At 37.2% G+C, this 6,327-nt stretch overlaps 1 pseudogene; it reads left to right on the forward strand.

Moving 5' to 3' along the window:
- Nucleotides 1–1,489: 1,489 nt before the first annotated feature.
- LOC138347390 (uncharacterized) lies at nucleotides 1,490–3,151 on the forward strand (annotated as a pseudogene).
- The last annotated feature ends 3,176 nt before the right edge of the window (nucleotides 3,152–6,327 follow it).

Genomic DNA, 6,327 nt, shown 5'->3' on the forward strand with positions numbered 1-6,327 from the left:
AGCTAGACGGGGGTATATATAAATTGCGCTTTCAAAGTCATAGAAAGTCACCTCAGCTGATTGTAGAACTAGGATTGTTCGCTTCCAATTTCAAAAAGAACCAATCCTAGAATGGAAGTGTAGCAGCTTAGTGCTTATGGGTCGATTCATTTCTTACCTTAAGGACAAAAAGATGATCTCTAAGAGTTATATCTATCATCTAATTCAAGTTAAGGATTCTAGTCTGAAACCCCAACTCTTGAGTAAGTTCCAGTAGTCTGTGAGTTTCTAGAAGTATTTCCAGAAGATATTCCCGGAGTCCCTCCCAAAAGGGAAATCAACTTTGGAATTGATCTCCTTTCAAAAACCCAGCCTATTTCCATTCCTACTTACCGGATGGCTCCAGCAGAGCTTAAGTAATAGATAAAGGCTTCATCAGACCTAATATTTTACCATGGGGTGGGCCATTGTTGTTTATAAGAAAGAAAGATGGTTATCTTAGAATGTGCATTGACTATAGAAAGTTGAACAAGGTCACAATCAAGAATAAGTATCCCATCCCAAGTATTGATGACTTGTTTAACCAACTTCAGGGTGTTAGTCATTTTTCAAAGATAGACCTCAAATCGGGTTATCATCAGCTTCGAGTCATAGATAGTGACATTCCCAAAACAGGCTTCAGAACTCGGTATGGTCATTACAAATTTGTACTTATGTATTTTATACTAACCAATACTCTTGTAGCTTTCATAGATTTGATGAACAGAGTGTACAAACAGTACTTGGACTTGTTCATTATCGTCTTCATTGATGATATCATCATTTACTGTAGGAATGAGGAAGAACATGCAAGTCATTCGAGAATTATTTTACAGACTATCATGGATCGCCAGTTATTCGCTAACTTTAGCAAATGTGAGTTCTGGTTGCAATCTGCTTCTTTCCTTGTTCACATTGTGTCTAGTTAAGGGACCCAAGTGGATTCGCAGAAGATAGAAGCAGTGAAACAATGCACATACCTACCTATGTTGCAGATATAAGAAGTTTCTTAGGTATAGAGGGTTATTATAGAAGGTTCGTAGATGGATTCTCCTCCATAGACTCACCATTGACTAGGTTGACTCAAAAGATATGGTTAGATTATTGTGAGAAAAGCTTTGCAAAATTCAAAACTAGATTGACTACAACTCTTATCTTGACTCTACAAGATGGTTCATATGGTTATGTGATCTATTGTGATGCATCTAGAGTTGGCCTAGGTTGTGTGTTGATGCAGCGATATAAGATTATAATGTAGGATTCTAGACAACTTACGGTGCATGAGAAGAACTATTCAACTCATGACGTCAACCTTGCACTAGTGGTGTTTGCACTCAACATCGGGAGACACTACTTGTATGGTGTTCACATCGATGTGTTCACTGATCATAAGAGTCTTCAGTACGTGTTCACCCAGAAAGAGTTGAATCTTCGCCAGAGGAGATGGATAGAGTTCCTTAAGGATTATGATATGAGTGTGCATTATCATCTGGGAAAGGCGAATGTAGTAGCAAATGCTCTTAGCAGATTATCTATGGGTAGTGTAGCCTATGTTGATGAAGAAAGAAAGGACCTAGTGAAGGATGTTCACAGGATTGCTTGCTTAGGAGTTTGCCTTATGAGGATATCAGACAATGGTGTAACAGTTAAGAATAGAGCAGAATATTTTTTGGTAGTGGAGGTTAAGGAAAGTGATCCAATTTTGCTTGAATTTAAGAACAGAGAGTGGAGGTTTTCTCCCAAGAGGGAGATAGTGTACTTCGCTACCAGAGTAGATTGTGTGTTCCTGATGTGGGCGAGTTACGACAACATATTCTTGCAGAAGCCCATAACTCAAGGTATTCTATTAATCCAGGTGACACTTAGATTACCGTGATCTGCGGGAAGTCTATTAGTGGAATGACATGAAGAAGGATATAGCACATTTTGTGGGTAAGTGCCCTAATTGCCAACAAGTTAAGGTAGAACATCAGAAACCAGGGAGTATGACTCAAGAGATTAATATTCCTACTTGGAAGTGGGATGTGATCATTATGGACTTCATCACAGGATTATCGCGTACTCGCACACAGCATGACTCCATTTGAGTGATAGTTAATAGGATGACTAAGTCTTCTCGCATTTTGGCGGTTAAGACTACAGATATGGCAGAAGACTATGTCAAGCTTTGCACTAATGATATTGTGAGGTTACATGGGGTTCCTTTGTCTATCATCTCAGATAGAGGTCCTCAATTTACCTCTCATTTCTAGAATTCATTTCAGAAGGTTTTTGGTACTCAAGTTAACCTTAGTACATCATTTCATACACAGAAGGATGGGTTGGCAGAACGTACCATTCGAACCTTAGAGAATATGTTGAGAGCTTGTGTGATCGATTTCAAGGGTAGTTGGGATGATCACCTTCTTCTTATTGACTTTGCCTACAACGATAACCACCATTCTGACATTCAAATGGCTCCTTATGAAGATTTGTATGAGCGTAGATGTAGAAATCCTGTTGGTTGGTTTGAAGTAGGTGAAATAGCTGTAATAGAGCAAGATTCAGTCCTTTATGTTGTGGATAAAGTGAAACTCATTTGACATAGACTTAAGACAACCCAGAGTCGTCAGAAATCTTACGCATATGTAAGGAGAAGGGAACTAGAGTTCCAAGTTGATGATTGAGTTTTCCTAAAAGTTTCACCTATGAAAGGGGTGATGATATTTGGAAAGAAAGGGAAGCTCAGTCCTAGATATCTAGGCCCTTATAAGATCTTGAAAAGGGTTGGAAAGGTGGCGTATGAGTTAGAGTTGCCAGCAAAATTAGTAGCAGCGCCTCCGGTCTTCCATATCTTACTCTTGAAAAAGTGTGTAGGTGATCTAGCCTCTGTAGTGACATTAGAGAGTGTGCCGGGTAAAGATAGTCTTTTTTACGAGGATGTACCTGTTGAGATTCTTGACCGTCAGGTTAGAAGGTTGAGAAATAAAAAATTCGCTTCAATCAAGGTTTTTTTTAGGAGTCAGTCCGTAGAGGGGGCTACTTGGGGGCAGAAGCAACCCTGAAAACCAAGTATCCTCACCTCTTTCCATTCGATTCCACTCCAACTTTAGGTAATAATTCCTCTTCAATGTTTCCAATAATTCATGCATGAATTCAGTCCTAGAATCATGTTCCCTAAGTTTGTAGTTGCATTTTCAGTATATTTGCATGTTCTTGGAACTCAATTCAGTCAGAAAGTCAGTTCTTAGTGTTTAGTAGTAGGGTTGTAGCTCTCTCCCTCTATTCCAACTAGTTTAGTCTTCATTCGAGGATGAATGATCCCAAGGGGGAGAAAATGTAACACCTCATATCAAAAATAGACCAAAAATTAGCTTTTCAAAAAAATCTGCAGGTGCAACCAACGGGGCCATCGGCGGACCGTAGACTGACCCATGGTCCATCCTGCACATCCGTCAATGGGGTCACAAACCCCCAAAATCTTAGCCTAGGAAAATTTGGTTAAGTCATGATCGACAGAGGTCTCTAGGTCAGACTACGGTCCATAGTTTGTGACCATTGATCGACACCCCAGTCACCCACTCTTTGACAAGAGCCATGGATGACCAGCACGGTCCATAGATGGACCTACAGACCGTACGTTAGAAATAACAAACTGTTAGGGGGGAAATACAGTTGGATAAATTTCAAATGGTCATAAATCTTAACACAAAATAAATCAAGTGTCTGATAACCTACCCACAGATAGATAACTGAATTAGCTTTCCATAGACACCGACCTTTCTAAAATACAACTTTAGATAAAGAGTTATGCCCATTTTAGCAAAGGCCTATCGAGCAAGCCCAATCTAGAGACCAAATGACGGATCGTTGATGGAACGACGGACCATCAGTCTTGGTCGTCGTTTGGTCTGACAACACTTTACCCAGGGGCCTTTTGGTCTTTTCCCACTTCATTTAAACCCTAAGATACGTCGTTTTTACCCTAAATCATCATATTTTAGTAAATTTAAGCCTGGAAACATAAATAAAATTTATTTAGGTCAAATCATTAACCAAAAACTTAGAGAATTAGAAGAAAGAAAGGAGAAAAGGGTCAAGAACCCTAGTTCAAGAACGCTACAAGGTTCCAGCAATTCTATCCCCGAAATCTGAATATTTCTCCGTGAAATTTATCACCAGGTATGTGGGATTTCACTAGTGGTTCCTTTCACCCATTGGGTCCGTAGTTTTCAGTCAGATTCTTGATTCCCATATCATGCTTAGACATAGGGTTTCTAGAACTTCAACAGAACTTCATAAATTAATTAGTTATATGTTCCAAATAAGATTACCATGTTATTACTCAGATTATTGCATTGATTTCAGAACCCTAGCTTTGTATTTCTTTAATTTAATTTACACATCTTAGGTGAGACATTTTAATTATTCAGTTATATATGTCTCAGTTTTTTAATGCATCATTGTCAGATTAAATGTTGCGCTCTCAGTTTGCATGTTCATTTTTGAGCTATCCAGTATTTACAGAAAATTTAGACATAATAAATTAACTATATAAGTCCATGAGAGTAGCGTAATACCAAGTTGGACTTAGGTTCAGCGTACCCAATTAGAGTCAGAACTACTAGCCAAGTAGGTTGTAAGTTCCCTCTGTGGGGAATCAGTTTAGTGATCACGCCAGCAGTCCTTGATACCTTTGGCAGGGTATATTGGGTCCTTTTGATGGGGCGTATACATTGGACTCCACATTTAGGTCATGTGATTTTATTATCGGTTATTAGTAGCTCCCACAGTTCAGTCAAACTCTCTTGGATTGACCATTTATCAGTATACTCAGTATCCAGTTTTAGCATGTTATAAATTTGTCATTGCATTCAGTTAGTTCAGAATTCTCTATATCATGTTCAAATTATTATACTTGTTTTTGTGCTTGTTTAATTATGTTTTATTTCAGCTTTATACTATCCTACATGCTCAGTACTTTTCAAGTACTGACGCATATGTGCGCTAAATCTTCTCGTGATGTAGGTTCAAGTTCTCAGCATCCAGATCACGCATAGATCAATTTCCGATCTTCAGCTCAGCTGATTCAGTGGTGAGTCTTCATTCTTTGAGGACAATAGTCATGAGTTTCTTTTCAGTATTTAGTCTTTTAGTTTCAGTTTTTGCTAGATTTAGTTGGGGCTTGTCCTAGTATTTCTAGTCCAGTTTAGAGGATTATTTCAGACATAGTTAGTTTCAGCTTAGTATTGAGTTAATAACAGCTTTGCATTGAACTTGTTGATTTAATTTATCTCAGTTATAGAATATGGGTATTCCCCATCTTTTCAGTGTAAAATTATGATTTAGTTTTTGCAATGGTTAATATTCTTTATTATGCTCATGATCATGTCAGCAAGGTTAGCTTATGATCACTTGTGGTCCTAGGTTTTGTGTCCGCGCCTCGGGAGTATCTCAGGGTATGACACTCGTTAAGAGTGTCAACTGCATATTTCCTACTTCGTGTATCACTCTTCTATAAGACTATTTCAACTCCTACGATTTATTTTTGTATTTTTAAAAAAAACTCCGAGACAACTTGAGCGTGGAGAAAGGATAGTTTCCATTTCTATCACATTTTGTGGTCAAATTTTGTGATCTTAATTTAGTGTTAATAATCAAGAAGCTTTTGGCTTTTCAATATTGAAAGTCTACTTTGTTATGCTTACAATAATCTCTAGTGTTTGTTTCATTGAGAATATGAGCATCTAAATACCAGAATTAGGCTTGTGAAAACCATGAGTAAAAACATAACGACAGATTTCAACATGCGTAACTTTTGATTTCTAACTTCATATGTTGTATTTCTACATTCATAATTAATGTCTTATAATGAGTGCACACACATGTATTTATCTCTTTGTTTGAGAGTAAAGTGATGATTCGGAAAATCTAGAATTAAATTCTACTAACTGGTTTTAAAGTTTAGAGATCGAGAGAGGATAATCTTCTTAACAAGTATGCATATTTAGATTTAAAAAATTGTAAGACAGAGAAGAGAAGAGTGAAAATCATCTAATAGGATTGAAAAGCATTTACATGTACCAAACTTTCTATGAACATATAAGGTTGACAATGAATTGTTATTTGAATAGATTCAAGTTTAATTTAACATTTATGGGGAACACAATCCAAATCTTACTAAATAAACTATTAGTTTCCGAAACTATTGTTTGCAATTGTTAACACTCAACTTTAACAAAAATTGGTTACTTGAGTTCAAAACAACTGAATATTTACTTTTTTTAATTCACTTCTTTCGAAATATTAACCACAATTGGATAAAGTGTC

The sequence above is a fragment of the Solanum lycopersicum genome, chromosome 3, assembly GCF_036512215.1.
Source record: "Solanum lycopersicum chromosome 3, SLM_r2.1".
In the NCBI taxonomy this organism is placed as follows: Eukaryota; Viridiplantae; Streptophyta; class Magnoliopsida; order Solanales; family Solanaceae; genus Solanum; species Solanum lycopersicum.